This window comes from Balaenoptera physalus, assembly GCF_965194825.1.
Source record: "Balaenoptera physalus genome assembly, chromosome: 16".
Lineage (NCBI taxonomy): Eukaryota > Metazoa > Chordata > Mammalia > Artiodactyla > Balaenopteridae > Balaenoptera > Balaenoptera physalus.
The window spans coordinates 82,938,122-82,953,688 of record NC_138898.1 but is presented as its reverse complement, the minus strand read 5'-3'; the positions used below and the strand labels follow the sequence as shown (position 1 = coordinate 82,953,688).

Below are 15,567 nucleotides of genomic sequence, written 5' to 3'. Positions count from 1 at the left end.
GGGAGAACAAAGGCACAGAGGCCAACCACAGCCAGGCACCTTGGGTGTTGGGATTCAGTTACTTCTCATCCCTGGACTGCCACTTAGCCTCTGCCCTTGACCTACCTGGGAGGGGGTGGAGGGTAGGGGATGGGGGGTAGGCGGGTAGCTATCCCAATCCTCTGATATTGTAGGAGCCAGCTCCTGCCGGGGGAGGATGGTGCAGGGTTCAATCTGTATCTTGGGTACCACTTTTTCCAAACTAGTGTTGGGAGAAAATCACCAAGGCATCCGTGCCATTTGTCCCCACCCGTTTTGGTCTCAAGACAGCTCAGTAGGACCTGGAGTTCGCACGTCAGCTACCCTGTCTCCTCTTCATCCCTTCCTGTCCAGTTCAAACGTCACCTCCCCTGTGAAGCCTTCCCGGAAACTCCAGAAACCTCCCCATCTGGGACATCCTTGTGAGCAGAGCAAGGCTGAAGGATGCGCTTCTGCCAAACACGACTAAAGCACCAATAGGTGCCCAGAGCTGAGGTGGGGGCTGGCGCGCCTCAGACGCTCCACAATTGACTGCCGCTGGAAGCGGTAGACAGGGTTCCACTCCGTTTTCCGCCCGCCCGCCCCCTTGCGGCGCGGCGCCGCAGCCCGAGAAACGCGAGGCCGCGCAAGCGCGCGCCTGACCCCCGCCGCGCCAGGCCCCGCCCTCCCGCGCCCGCCCTAGCGCCGGCCCCTTTTGTTCCCTTCTGGAGCCCGGCCGCTCGCTCCGCTCCCGCTCAGCTCCGCTCCGCTCGGCCACCGGGAGCGCAGGCGGCGGCCGTGGCTGCTAGGGTCAGCGGCGGCCGGGGCTGCCAGGGTCAGCGCCTCCCGCCTTCTCGCCGCCGCCTGGCCGGCCGCACACGCGGCGCGAGGCCCGGCCCCGGAGCGCGAACGCGGAGCCCCGGGCGCCAGGAGGGGCTGCAGCCGGTGGGCAGCGACGCGCGGGGAGGGGCCGCAGCATCCTCTGTCCCCGCGGCGCCCGGGCCGGGAGAGGAGGGGGCCGGGTCCCCGGACACCCGTCGCTCAGCCTGATGCTGGAAGGGCGAAGGTAGGAGCAGCCGGAGGGACCCCGAGGGAGGGGGCTCGATGGGCAACAAAGGACCGAGGGACGCGGGAGGCCGCGGTAGCCCCGGCCTGGTCCGAAGCGGGGCGGCCGGCCCGCAGGCATTGTCGGGGCGTGGGGGAGGTCTAAGGGTCGGGGGCTGGCGGGTGGGCGTGAGCGGGAGCTGGTCCTGGGTGCACCCCCAACTTCCCCGTCGCCTGCAGGCGAGGAGGGGGCGCTGCTGGTGTTGGCGGACCCTTCCCGGGCTGCGGGTCCCCTCGGTGAAGGCATCACCGGCACCCTCGGTGCCCGCAACGGGGCTTCGGCACATATACTGGGGAGCCGCCCGTTCCTCCTCCCAAGGGCAGCGCTGGGCGGCTGGACGCGCCGCGGGGCTCTGGGCTCACAGGCCCGGCGGAGGGGGTGGTGTGAGGGTGGTGGTGGGGTGAGCCTGGTGGGCGCGGCTACGCAGCCCCAGGATCTGGGAGGACATGGAGCCCCCGCTCCGCTGGCTGGGGTCGCCTGGCCAATGCCCTTTGCACAACTTGGTTGAAGTGCATGGCGGAGGGGGACAGGGGGAGACTGGGGTGGGGCGGCTTTCCGCAGGGGTGCCCCCCCTCCAAGCTGGCGCTCATGGCTGGTGAGGCAGCACATTTTCTGCCCTCCCCACAGGGAGGGGCCGTGGCCGCGCGGAGGATGCTTCGCTGGGCCTCCAGGGCCCTCCCGTTTAGGTCCTTCAGGCAGGGCCTGGGCGGGGCGGGTGCCCACTGGGCAGTGCCATGCAAGTCCCAGCCCCACCCTGGATAGGAGCGGGCACCTTGTGGGGAGTCACACACCCAGCTGCGAATCCCCCAACCTCTGAGATGCCGCCTCTCCCTTATGGGTGAGAAGTGGGAGTCCAATATGGGGGGGGCTGCCCTCCCCCCTGTAAGATGCCCTGGGAGGCTAGTGGGGGTGGTGCTGGCTTAGGGTTGTGGGCAGAGGAGCGGGAGGGTGCAGGGAGTACCACGTGGGGCAAGACTCCCAACCAGTTGTAATGTAAACAATGAGCCCTTCATTCATCCAGCTGCTGTCACCTGGCCCCGCACTGCCAGGGGCTGACAGGTACACAGGACTGGAGCCTCGCTGCTCCCACGGAGCACAGCCCAGCAGCCTTTGACGAGTGCAGTGATGGGGGAGCTGGGAGCACAGAGGAGGGACACCTGGAGGATGGGGTGGAGCAGGGAGCTTGATAGAGCTCACTGTAGAAGTTTGCTGTCAGGATGCCACAGGGGGCTTGAGGGAGGGGAAAGAGCATTGGCAGGGGACAGGAGTCAGAAAAGGAGGCAGGAGACCTGGTGGCTGGTGGCTGAGAGGAGCAGCAAAGGATTTGGGTGACTGGGGCATGAGGTTTAAGGCAAGGGAGGTTCTGTTGAGGGAAGGGATTGTTCTGTCCCTCCTACTCTCCCATGTGGGGCTCCTTAGACGCCCTTCTCCAAAAGCCCCGGATGCATTGGCATCTGCAGTGCCTGGCCTGGGAGGGGTGTCGGGATACAGGCTCTGGGACAGGTGGAGGGGGATGGGACGGAGAGGGGTTTCAAAGGCAGAAGAGTCTGGCGGAGGAGACCTGGGGGGAGCCTCAGCACACAGGACTTTGTACCCATAAGCCCCCAGGTGCAGCCAGCAGGCTGGGAAGGAGGTGCCTGAAATTTTTATCCAGAGCCTGAAATCCCAAGGGGTGCCACCCACAGAGGCACTAAAGCCTTTTCAGCATCTGCTGTCCACTCTGGCGATTAAGAGTTTGGATGCTGGAGCCTGACAGCCTGGGTTCAAAGCCCAGCCCTGCCACTTACTAGCTGTGTGACCTCAGACAAGTCACTATACCTCTCTCTGCCTCAATTTCCCCATCTATAAAATGAGGATACTTAAGGTATCTACCTTTTAGGGTTGTTGAGGGAATTGAATGGATGAATGTATGCAAAGTGTGTACTGTGATGGAGAGAATGCCCGGTGTTTGTTGTCGCTGCTGTACTAGGTGGCCCTCCAGCCTCCATCCACACCCACGAGTGGCCCATCCCCTCCCCAGCTGTTTGTGCATTGTCAGGTAGTCCTGCCTTTAGCCCTGCCCAAGGCCCTGCTGTTCTCTGCTTCAATGCAGCCTCCTCCCTGGGCTGTTTTCTCTGCTCTGGTCCAGCCTCCCTTGGTGATGGGAAGACCACCATCCCCACAGCCCTGGCCATCCTTGCTCCTTCTGCTCTGGTCCACGATGTGGGGGACAGTTTTCTCTTGACCTTTCCTCCCTGGCCTTGCCACCCTAAAGATTGATCCTGCCCTCTTGATGCCATCTACCCTACCTCTGCTTCAACACCCAGAGGAGAGAAGCTGCGTTCTTCACCCCTCCTGGTTCCCTGCTATCTTAGTCTGAGCTGTTCTAACAAAATATTAGGACTGGATGGCTTATCAACAACACATTTATTTCTCACAGCTCTGGAGGCTGGAAGTCTGAGAGCAGCATGCCAGCACGGTTGGGTGAGGACCCTCTTCCGAGTCGCACTTATTTTTGTATGCTCACGTGGTGGAAGGGGCTCGGGAGCTCTCTGGGGTCTCTTTTACAAGGGCACTAATCCCATTCATGAGGGATGCACCCTCATGACCTAATCACCCCCCAAAGGCCCCACCTCCTAATACTGTCTCCCTGGGGGGGTAGGATTTCAACCTATGAAGTGGGGTGGGGGGGGACACATTCAGACCAAAGCACCTGCCCGGTGGTCCTTGGGGAGAATGTCAGCCTTCGTGTTGGTTAAAAAAAAAAACAAACCCAATGCATATTGAATGCTTACTCTGCCAGGAACTGTTTGAAGCTCTGAGTGCCTGTATTAGTTTGTGGGTATCTTGATACCATCGCCTCCATTTTACGGATGAGGAAATTAAGATGTGGAGAGGTTTCCCTGTTTACCCTCCACACATTTGTTAAACACCTACTGTGTGCTTGGGAGACCTGCTTCCTTCCCCCACCCCACTCACCTACTTACCTGGTTCATTTTCCGAAAGCGAGGTTTTGGCCGTGCTTTCCTCAAACACCTCCACCCCACTGGCTCAAGTACTAAGTCCAGACACTATCTGGCTCTCAGGGCCCACCCCCAGCTGGCTGTGCCCTGCCTTCCCAGCAAGGCTCTACCCAGACAGGCCTCACCTTTTATAAACTGACCAGTGACCCTGGCTTGATGGGCAGGCCTGGCCCTGAGCTGGAAGAGGGGGGAGGGCCCTGACACATGTCTTCGCAGGGAACAGGAACCGCCTCCAATTAGGTTAAGTGAAAGGGGAGTTGAGAGGAAAGGAACTTTGCAGGAAACAGTTGCAGGCGGCCTGGCTCGGCCTGGCTCCCCCAGGACCCGGGAAGCTGGCAGGCAGCCCCTCCTCCGACTTTCCTCTCTCTGGACTGTGGTTTCATTTTCTCATCCTCTCCCAGTGCCTCTCTCCCTTCTCCTCTCCCTGTAGGCTGCTCTCTCTGGGTTGCTGGCGTGGCCGCCCTGAATGGTGGCTTCAGCTTGAGGCTCCAGGACCACCCAGGGGCACTCCCCTCTGTCTCTGGGTGCCTGAGAGCTGTATGGGCCCAGCCTGGGTGAGGGCGCCCACCCCATCCCCTCCGCTGATCGGGGGCAGGCCACGTGGTCTCTGGGGCTGGGGGTGGGAGCCAGTGCTGGGCACAGCTGGTACAGTGTCAGCTGCAGTTATGACGCGGGGTGTGTGCTGGGGGAGAACGGGTGAGTGGTGGCCTCACCGTCCCTGGCAGCCCACCGCAGGCCTCCCGCCCCCTCCCCCGCCCTGCCCCGGGCTCAGGGGCAGAGGATGTGCTCTCCCTTCGGCGCCTGGGAACTGGCGGGGGCGGGTGGCGATTGCTGGCAGGGGACCCACCCTGTCCCACCACTCCTTCCTCTGGGCTGCGCTGCCAGGCTCACAGAAACAGTAACACAGAACTCAAGTTTTCAGAGGAAACGCTTCAAAATGATAATGAAATATTACCCCTCTGAATAGAAAGTAGAGCATATCAGGTGGTTTTTATTAACAAGACATAAATCTGGGGCCTCGTGCACTTACCGGATTCTGTCTTCACGGAGTAGCTCTGGCTCCATCCCTGGAACCTACCTTTGACTCCAGCTGCAGCCCAGAGATACACTCGCTCCTCATTCACTTCCATCTGTGCCTTTTTGGCCTCTTTACCCTGAGAGGGGGGAATTTGAGGCTCACAACGAGGGCCTGGTTTTCTCATCTCTCCTCCCTAAGGAGGTGACCCTGTGGTGTCCAGGGCTGAACTGCTCCTGCTTGCACCTATCTCCTCCCCGGGGTGCCCCAGTCCTGCCCTCCAACCTGCAGCATCGAGGGTGAGAGCGGGTGATGGCTGGGCGGAAGCCAGCCCCTCGGTGTGTGGGGAACACAGTACACCTTAGTTTTGGACCCTGCCTTTGAGGAGCTTTTGCTGAATTAGGAAGACATCAGCCCCCTTCCTGAAAGTGTAAACGACATCAGCATCTTTGAGGAACATTTTAAGGCCAGAGCAGAAGAGCCTCCCTGCCCAGTGGGGTCATTGCCCCGGGAGTGGCTCAAGTCCCAGCGAGGGTTGCTCAGGCAGGGCACGGGGTGGGTGGGATGGCTGAGGAGGCTCTCGGGGGAAAAGGACTGGGCCGCGTCCTGAAGGATGGGTGGACTTGGGTAGACAGGGAGTGCCTTCCGTATGGGCACAGGGAGAGAAAAGTGAAGGAGAAGTTTGGGCGGCAGGGTGTCGAGTGTCCGGTGGGGGTGTTCAGCGTGGAGCCCACCATTCTTCCAAGTCCACTGTGAAGTCGGGCATCTGGTTGTCGGACCCTGCGATGAAGGAGGGAATGACATTTGGTGTTTTCCGATTTGTTTTTTTTGGGTTTTTTTTTTCTACCTTGTATCCTGACTCCGCTCTTGCTGTTCCCTTTTCTGCTGTAGACTGTTCCCTGCATAACTTCATCTGCTTGTAAGTTCGCTCAATCAGCTCACATTCAGCTTCTTTCCTGTTCAGCTGGGCACTGGGAACTCCGAGCAGAGGAGGGAAGGCATCTGAAAGGGTCTCGTGTGTTCTTTGTCCGATTCCAGAAAGGACTTGAGGTGACGTACAAAGATAAATGCGGTATAACGAGATGAAAAGGATGTGAGAAAATCAGAGCAAGGAGAAACCCTGGGTAGCAAACATCAGATGAAGCTGGAGGAGCTTCGGCACCTTCTATCGGCGGTAATTTGACTCTGAGCTTTCTAGCAGCTGGATCGAGGGGGATAAGGAGTTTGGAGTGTCTTCGCATTGTCACATTGTCTCGTGTAAGCCGCTGCTATATATAACATGAAAGCCTGAGTGAGAGGCAGCAGCTCCAGGGAGGGGCTGGACAGCGTGGTCCTGGTTCTGGGGTAGGGTCCCCGTGAAGCAACGTCTAGAATGGGGGGGGGGCTGTGGGGGGGAAGAAGGCGGCCACCTTCTGATCTTTCTAATCCTCCTGGAGGGTCCTTACCAACAGCTGTGGGAGCCAAGAGCTGGGGCTGATGCTCGTAGCCAGCCCCCTCCATGAGGGCCTAATGGGCTCCAGGGGTGGGTGAGACCTCGTGAGCCAGGAGCCAGACTGGTCCCTGCTGGAGAATCCCCATCCTGCTAGGAGGCCTCAGGGGCTGTGATACAGGGGTGTGCAGAGAGCTCCGGACACACCCACTTGGCTCCCGGACTTGGCTAAGGGGCAGAAGAGGGGTGAAGGCATTCCAGCAGAGCAGGTGATGGGCTGGGGTGTCTTCAGGAGCAATGAGAAGTTCAGGGAAGCTGGAATCAGGGTGCTGGGTGGGAGGGGTCCCAGGAAACAGGCCAGAGGCGGGTGGGGGCCAGGACAGCTGGCAGAGGTGCTGCGGACCACGGCCTTGTCACCCAGGGCCGTGGGGCAGCCTCATGACCTCCTGCTTAAATCTGTTCCCTTGTTCCTGCAACCCTGTGCCTGGAGGAGCATTGGTCCCAGTTCTGAGGAAGTAAAGAGCAGTGGTTAAGAACGTGAACTCCAGGACTTCCCTGGTGGCACAGTGGTTAAGAATCTGCCTGCCAATGCAGGGGACATGGGTTCGAGCCCTGGTCAGGGAAGATCCCACATGCCGCGGAGCAACTAAGCCCGTGAGCCGCAACTACTGAAGCCCGCGCGCCTAGAGCCCGTGCTCCACAACAAGGGAAGCCACCGCAATGAGAAGCCTGCGCACCGCAACTAAGAGTAGCCCCCACTCGCCGCAACTAGAGAAAGCCCATGCCCAGCAATGAAGAAAACCCAATGCAGCCAAAAATAAAAATAAATTAGTAAATTAATTTAAAAAAAAAAAGTGAACTCCGTGGCCAGAGGGCCTGAGTTCGATTCCCACCTGCCGCTGCTCAGTGTGTCATCCCGGGCAAGCGACTTGCCAGCTCTGGGCCTCAGTTTCCCTGTTAGTAGAGCTCCCAACAGTATCTTCCTCACAGGGCTGCTGTGAAGACTGAACAGGTTAATATCTGTAAAGGGCTCCGACATGCCTGCAGCAGAGCAAATGTTACTGGTCTGGGAATTCCTTGGGCTGAAGCAGCTTGGCAGGGGATAGAGCCTCATCCCCTCTGAACCGCCACACCCAGCACACCGCACAGGTTCAGAGTCAGGCGCAGTGAAGAGCACTGCTGCAGTGGACCAGCCCTGGGGGCGTGGGGCGGGGCTCAGCAGGTTCTGATTAATGTTGCTGACAGTAATGATAGCTGTGCAAGCTCATGAGAGCCTCTCAGGGCAGCAGGAACCCACCCTGAGAGCAGGCCCCGGTCTCTCCTTGATTCCCTCCAGAGACAGGGAGCTCACTACCTGATTCTTTGTTTGTTGGATCCACTGGTGAGCACTGGCTCTGTGTCGGGTGTGCTCGGTGCTGGGATTCAGAAGAATGTGAGTTAGTCCTCTCTGTCCTTTCCAAAGATCGCTCCAAGCCGACTGGTGAGTGTGGCCATGGGGTGTGACAAGCTATTGTGGGCCTCCAAGTCAACATGGGAAGGATGATGGAGGCAGAGGAGTGCATTTAATTCATTCATGTGTTCCTTAGACATCTTTTGAGCTTCTCTATGTGCTGGGCGCTGTCCTAGGTACCGCGAGTCCTGAAACCAACAAGATATGCAAAGAACCTGCCTTTTAAAGCTGCTCTCAGTGAGAGAGGCTAGGGATTATGCCAGCGAATGAGAGGAAGGGTATTCTAGCAGAGGGAACAGCGTGTGCAAAGGCCTGCAGATGTGACAGAGTGTGCATGGGGTGGCGGTGGCACTCCGCCAGAATTTGGTGGCTGGGGGGCATTGAGGTGGGGAGTGCCTTTCTGGAAGCAGTAAAAGAAAACACTGACTTTGAGAGCTTGTTAGCGACTGACCTCACCCCTGGGACCACTAAGTTCTGCCCCTCCTCCCCCCCTTCTTTCCCCTCCGTCAGCAGCCCTGGCTGGCCCTGCTGGTAACCATGGCCCCCTGCCTGGTTCATCCCTTCTCCAGGTCACCCAAGCGTGACCCCCTTCCCTGATTTCTAGCACCATTAATAAATTTTGCCTGCCTTTGAACTTCTTTTTTTTTATTTTTATTTTTTTAATTTAATTTAATTTATTTATTTTTATTTTTGGCTGCGTTGGGTCTTCGTTGCTGCGCACAGGCTTTCTCTAGTTGTGGCGAGCTGGGGCTACTCTTCGTTGCGGTGCGCAGGCTTCTCATTGCTGTGGCTTCTCTTGTTGCGGAGCTTGGGCTGTAGGCGCACAGGCTTCAGTAGCTGTGGCACTCAGGCTCCGTAGTTGTGGCTCGCGGACTCTATAGCGCAGGCTCAGTAGTTGTGGTGCACAGGCTTAGTTGCTCCATGACATGTGGGATCTTCCCGGACCAGGGCTTGAACCCATGTTCCCTGCATTGGCAGGCGGATTCCTAACCACTGCACCACCAAGGAAGTCCTGAACTTCTTTTTAAATGGAAGCATACAGTCACACTCTAAGCACTTTTACATCTGCCTTCTTTCACTCAGGATTCACAAGGTTCATACATATTGTTGCATTTGGCTGTACTGATAGTTTGTACATTCTCATTGCTGTGCTTTATTCCATTGTGTGAATAAACCACCACTTATTTACTCATTCTGATGGAGGGATAATTTGGGTTATTTTCAGTTCGGGAGTATTAAGAATAGTCCATATCTTTTGGTGCGTGTATGTGCACTTTTCCGTGGTGGCATAGCTAGGAGTGGGATTGCTGGGTCATGCTCAGCTGTAGTGTGTAATGCCAGACTGTTTTCCACATTGCTTACCCCAGTTTCCACTCCTACTAGCAGTGCATGAGCGTTCTGGGTATTCCACATCCTCACCAACACTTGGTGTGGTCCGTGTTTCATTTTATACATTCCGGTGGATGCAGTGTTGTCATGATGGCTAATGAAGGTGAACATCTTTTCACTTGTTTATTGGTCTTTTGATTACCCACCCCCCCTTTTTTTTTTGGTGAAGTGCCTGTTCAAGTCTTTTGCTGATTTTTCTAACTCGATTTTTGGAGTTATTTACATATTCTGAATAGGAATCCTTTGTACAATACAGGAATTACAAATTCTTTCTCTCTCTCCCTCCCCACCCACCCCCATTGGTATCATTTGATGCACGGAAGCTCTAAATATTGTCCAGTTTATCCATCTTTTCCCTTATTTTCAGCACTTCCTGGGTTGAAATCTTTGCCTGCTCCAGTGTTAAGGCAGATCTTCTTTCATGTCTACTTCTAAAAACTGTATTGTTTTACCTTTCACATTTAGATCTGCTCTCCATCTGGAGTTGATTGTTGTGTACGATGTGAAGTAAGTGTATTAGTTTCCTGTGGCTACTATAACAAATGACCACAGACTTAGTGGTTTAAAACAACATAAATGTATTATCTTACACTTCTGGAGGTCAGAAGTCTGAAATGGATCTCACCAGGCTAAAAGCAGGATGTCAGCAGGGCTGCGTTCCTTCTAGAGGCTCTAAGGAAAAATCTGTTTCTAGAAGCCTCTTCCAGCTTCTAGAGGCCTCCCGCATCCTTTGGCTGTTGGCCCCTGCCTCCATCCTCAAAGCCAGCAATGTTGGACCGGTTCCTTTGCAGGCTGCCATCTCTTTGCTTCTCTCTCTCCTGCCGCCCCCCTTCCACATATAAGGACCCTTGTGATTACATTGAGTCTGCCTGGACAATTCAGAATAATCTTCTTCTCTCTGGTCAGCTGATTAGCAACTGTTCTCTCTGCAACCTTAATTCCCTTTTGCCACGTAAACTGACATGTTCACAAGTACTGGGGATGGGGCCATTACTCTGCCAGCCGCAGAAGGGAGCATGATTTTTTTCCCACATGGCTGTCCATTTGATCCAGCACCACTTATTGTAAAGACTCTCCTTTGCTCAGGGGTAATTTTTAGTTGCGTGTGCAAATTCCACCCCAGCAGGCTGGGTTGGGGAGGAGAACCCAGGAGATGGGGGTGACTTTCCTGCAGCTGCCCTGGCCTGGATGTGTTGGATGGGGCTGCCATGGAAACCAGAAGTGAAGGAGGCATCAGTGAAAGATGACTGGGTCAGCATCCTGGCCTGGAAGGCAGGATACCAGAGCCCGTTCCTTCCTGTTCCCCTGATCTCTGGGTGACCTCAGCAGGCCCCTCCCCTCCTTGGGCCTCTGACTCTGTCTGGTCTCAGGGACCTTCTTGGCCAGCACAGGTTTTCTTCATTTGGGCAGCTGACTCTCACTGTCCTGTTTGCTTCACTCCTGTGCCCTGGGCCTCAGTTTTCCCATTCTGTGAAACGGGAATAAAGGTGGGTCAGGGGGCAACTTGAGGTGTGTTGTTCCCCAGCCCTTCTTTTTGGGCCTGATAGGGGACCCCATCCAGCAGAGCCAGGGTGATGCCTGCCCAGTGTCCTGGGCCAGTAGCAGGAGGGCTACAGATGTCCAGTTGCTGGGGCTGTGGGTGGCTACACAGCCAGGAGTGGGTTCTGGGGCCATGGCTGTGCCCTGGTTCTGAGCATGCCAGCTGTGTGCGTGCATGTGTGTGTGGGTAAGACAGGGAAGTATATTGATGTTCCTTCCCTCCCTAGACCTGACACAGCCCTAATCCTTTTTTTCTATTTTTCTTTTTTTGGCTGCCCCACATGGCTTATGGGATTTTAGTTCCCTGACCAGGGATCGAACCCTGGCCCTCGGCAGTGAGAGCGCGGAGTCCTAACCAATTCCCAGCCCTGATCCCCTTTGCCGGGAGACAGGATCTGAACTCCAAGCTCGAGGGGAGGATGGCCACACCCCAGTGTGTCCAGCTCAGGTAGGACTGACAGGGTGGCCCTTCCCAGGGCTCTGCAGTCACCCCGGGGGTGGGCAGGACACGGAAGATACCAGCTGACTTTACAAAGTAAGAACCACAGCCCTGAGCTCAGAGGCCGTGAGGATGGTAGGATGGTGAGTGTGTGGGACTGGATGCCAGCCTTCCGGCCTCAGCCCCTGCTTGTCTTCCCCCGGCAGGTGCCAGGGAAGTGGGGAGTCGACTGGGGCTCTTAGGTCGGTCTGCCCTTCCCCGCTCAGCCCCGTGGGTGCCCCAGCGCTCCATGTCCGAGCTGCTGGCACGCATGCCCTGCCGTCTTCCCGGCGTCGTCCTCCCTCCCCGTCCTTGAGGCCATATCAGCTGGTGTGGCCTGGGTTCCTGCCCCAGCCCGGCTTGGCCGGGTCCCTTCCCCACACTGGTTCTGGATGGCCTCCAGGCCCCTGGGTACTCCCAGGGCGACTCGGGGCCCCAAGCCGGGCCCACCACCACCCCGTTCTTCCTGGGGTCTCCCGTCCCATCTCCCGCTGCTGGCCGGCCCCTGTGTGAATGTTGGGCTCACGCAGCCCGCCCCGCGGCCTCACTGACCGGGGGAGAGCAGGGGTGGGTGGGGGGCTGGGGCGCGGGCAGACAGGCGCCGTCTCCTCCGCTCTCCCAGGCCTGAGGGGCAGCTGGTGTGAGCTGGCAGGACTCGCAGGGAGGGGGCTCTCCCAGCTCTGCTCTGCTCTCTGCTTGCACGTGGGGATTCTCGCTTCACCACTGGGTGAAATTCCCTGAACCTCAGTCGCATGCGAACAAAATGGGCCTCTTTTCCAAGCAGGATGGGACAAGCAGTGGGTGCCGGCTGGGCTGAGGCTCACGGGGACGGTGGTCACACTCGCCCTTGGGGCCCCTGCTGGATATGCGGGTTGGGGTAGCACTGGGTTTCTATTGCAGGCGGGAGTGTTGGGATGCCCCGTGGGGCAGCTGGGGGGCCCACGCCACGCCCACATAGGGGTCCGCCTTTGGGAGCCTGGCGGTCAGCACCCATGGGGTTCACTCTGTTTGGGGCCTGCCCCCCATTCCTCTTGGTGGGTGTGCATGGGGAGGGGAGGAACTGTTTCCTCTCCGCCTCCCCTGGTGTCTGTCTTTAAATTTTTTTTACTTAAAAAATGTTCTGAAATATTTTAGGCACTCAAAAAGAATAGACAGGGCACAGTGAACTCCCATGTACAGCCTGCAGGACTTGAGCAAATCTCGGGACTTCCCTGGCGGTCCAGCGGTCAAGACTCCGCGCTTCCAGTGCAGGGGGGGCAGGTTTGATCCCTTCCCTGGTTGGGGAGCTAGGATCCCACATGCCATTTGGCACGGCCTAAAAGAAAAAAAAGAAGAGGAGGAGGAAGAAGCAAATCTTACAAATAGAAATGAAGCCCCAGTTGCCCGACCCCAGCCCCGTTCCCATCCCCGAAACTGCATTTCTTGGCTGTTGCACGGGATGCTGTGGATAAGCCCCGTGTAGGCGCCTCCAGGACTCTCGGCCAAGGTCCCCGGCTGAGTCTCCACTGCACCTGCACTGCTCCCCCAGGCTGTGCCCGCCCTTCGCCCAGCCCTTGGCCCACCGGCCCTTTCCCCGAGGCCTTTCTAGCAACTTGGTATCACCTGGCTTTTTGACTTTTCGCCCATCTGATTGGGTGGGAAACGGGATCTCCTTGCAGCTTGGATTTGCATTTCCCTGATGACTGGGGAGGCCCAGCTGCTCTCCAGCCTAACAACATCCTCTCCTGGAAAGCTGGCCCGGCTGTCATCAGGGTGCTGTCAGGTCGGTGCCCTCTGGTCCCTTTCTTCTCTGCCTCCAGCCCCATATACTACACACCAGGTGGGCGCCCCAGGCCTCAGTCACTTCACACCCAGACTGTCCCCAGATGAGCTCCCCACCCTGGCCCCTTCCTGCTCCCAGGTCCCTCCAGGTGTTGAGAGGTTCTCCTGCCTTCTGCCATCCTCAGCCCTGCCTCCCTCCCACCTGCCCTCCTCCACCAGTACTTGTCACCTGCTCGGCATCTGTCCCCGCTCTGTCCCCTCCAGCCCCTGCCTCTGTCTCAGCTCAGGCCTCTGGAGTCCCTGTCTGTCACAGCACCCCCGTCATCCTCATTGGCTCCCAGAGGTTTTGCTGAAATGCTCATCCGATCTGCCGGATCCTTTGCTTGATGTCCTCCGTGGCTTCTCATCCCCTCAGCCTGATGCCTGGGCACGATTGGGAGACCCCCTCCCCCCGCCAGGGGTCCCTTTCAGTCTCTGGATAGCCACCCCCTGCACATTTTAGGCAGTCTAAATCCTTAGCTGTTTGGTTGACCTGGCAGAGCGGAGTCTGTGCCCCGCCGTTTCCCCAGCCTGGACCCAGCCCCCCACCCCGTGCTCCCGGTTACAGCCCTCCTCCTCCCACCTCCTTCGCCCCGTGGCGCTGCTGTGGTCTGGACCCTTTGGGCTTGCGGTGAGTGGGCAGGGGCCACACTAAGTCCATCCCTGGCTACCATGTGGCCCGGCACATGGGTCACAGGCTCAGGAGGTGGGGGGAGCATGGGCACCCCAACTGCTGGGACCCCTGGGCTGGGGAGGAGGAGCAGCCCCCCGGAGAGCTGCCTCTGCTGGGCAACAAGAGAGCCCAGGGTGTGGCTCTTGGCCGAGGTCTCTGAGCTGAGGTCTGGTCCTGGGAGCCTGCTTCCTGGTGCCCGCCTCCCATGCCCTCTGGGCGACGCTGGCACAAGGACATGGGCTTTCCACTGTCCTAGTTGGCATCTTTCCCCCTGCTGTCGGGGCCGCACCCTGGGCCGCTGATTGGTGGAAAGTTCTTGGGCCTCATCCCCCCCGCCCCCCACCCCCGAAGCTGCAGCCCGCCACCCCCAGGGCAGCTGAAATGGAAACCCTGAAATGCAGCCCGGGTTTGTCTTTGGTAAATGGTAATTGAGGGCGGCACAAAGGGGGCCTGTTGGTCTGAACGCCACCCGCCCTTGCTCGCCTCTCCCACTCCCGCCTCGTCGGGGCCCCGGCTCCCTGGGGGAGGCGGGGTGTGCATCCCGGGCCTTTGGAGAACGTAATAGAGACCAGATCGTAGTGATGCTGCCATTTCCACACAGCCTGCGTGCTGGGCACAGAGGGACATTCGTGGGGCTGTCTCCTCGGACTCGCTCATCCGTGCTCCCCACGCAGCAGCAGTGCTTTCCCCCCCCCATTTTACAGGTGATGACACTGAGGTTCGTGCTGAGCCAGGGTCCCACAGCCACTCGTGGTGGGTCTGGGGTTTGGACTCCATGAGACTGAAATCTACTTCCTCCCAGGCCTCCCCCATCGGCTGCAGTGTGGCCAGAGGCCAGCTTATCCCCACGTCCCAGCTTTTTCCAAGAAACCCCTCTCTTCCTCTGTCCCACAAGCAGGGCTGAGTCATAAAGGAGCCCCTCCCCCTCTTCCTGTTCACCATTCTCCTCTCCATCTCCCCTTCCCTGTGCTCCCCCAGCACCGGAGGCCTGCACGGGAGCAGGGGTGGGACTGGGGTGGGCCAAGTAATGCAGCCTTGGTTCTTCTCTCTCCCGCCAGCTCCTCTGGTCTCCTTTGTCCGTGAGGCACGTGGGCGCTCTCCCCAGAGGCCAGGGGTCTCACAAATGTTATTCCAGGCCTGGGCCAGGCAGTGTAGGGAGGCGGAGGGCTAGACCTGGGTCTGGTTCCAGCCCAGCTGCTGAGCCACGTGTGACTTTGGGCTCGATCCCGCACTTTCTTGAGCATCGGGTGTTCCTCCTGTAAGGTGACCACCGCCTCATCAGGGTGTAAGGCCTGGCACACAATAGGTTCCTCACGCTGGACGCCGCTGGGTCATCAGGGTCTGGGAGGGCAGGAGGGTGAGTGTGAGAGTCTCCAGAAGCCTCCCGTGAGAACAGTGTCCCTGGGGATTTGTGGCCTTGAAGGCCTTTGTCCTCTGGGCCGTAGCATGTGTGCTCTCATACGGGGTTTCCGAATCACAAGCTCTGTGCCAGGCGCCATGCTGGGGCTGGGTTCTCAGAGAGGAGACCGTAGCCCCACCTGGGGTTACCCGTGGGCTCCCAGGAGGCATGATGAAGGTAGGAGAACGGTATCCTCTCTCCTTGGCTCAGTGTGTGATCCTGAGGTCTCTGGGTCAAAGGTCCTGGGAGACTTCCTGGAGGAGGAGGCATCGAGCTAAGTGTTCCATATGT

At 58.2% G+C, this 15,567-nt stretch overlaps 1 protein-coding gene across 4 annotated transcripts in view; it reads left to right on the top strand.

Moving 5' to 3' along the window:
• The first annotated feature begins 712 nt into the window (after positions 1-712).
• Positions 713-15,567, top strand: part of CLIP2 (CAP-Gly domain containing linker protein 2) — a 77,385-nt gene continuing 62,530 nt past the window's right edge. For 2 of the 4 annotated variants that reach the window (XM_082432302.1, XM_082432299.1), the window contains exon 1: positions 714-1,063. The gene's annotated coding sequence lies outside the window, so the exon portion shown is untranslated. Of the gene's footprint in view, positions 1,064-11,226; positions 11,375-15,567 lie in introns of all 4 variants that reach the window. The other 2 variants (XM_082432300.1, XM_082432301.1) reach the window with 2 other exon arrangements.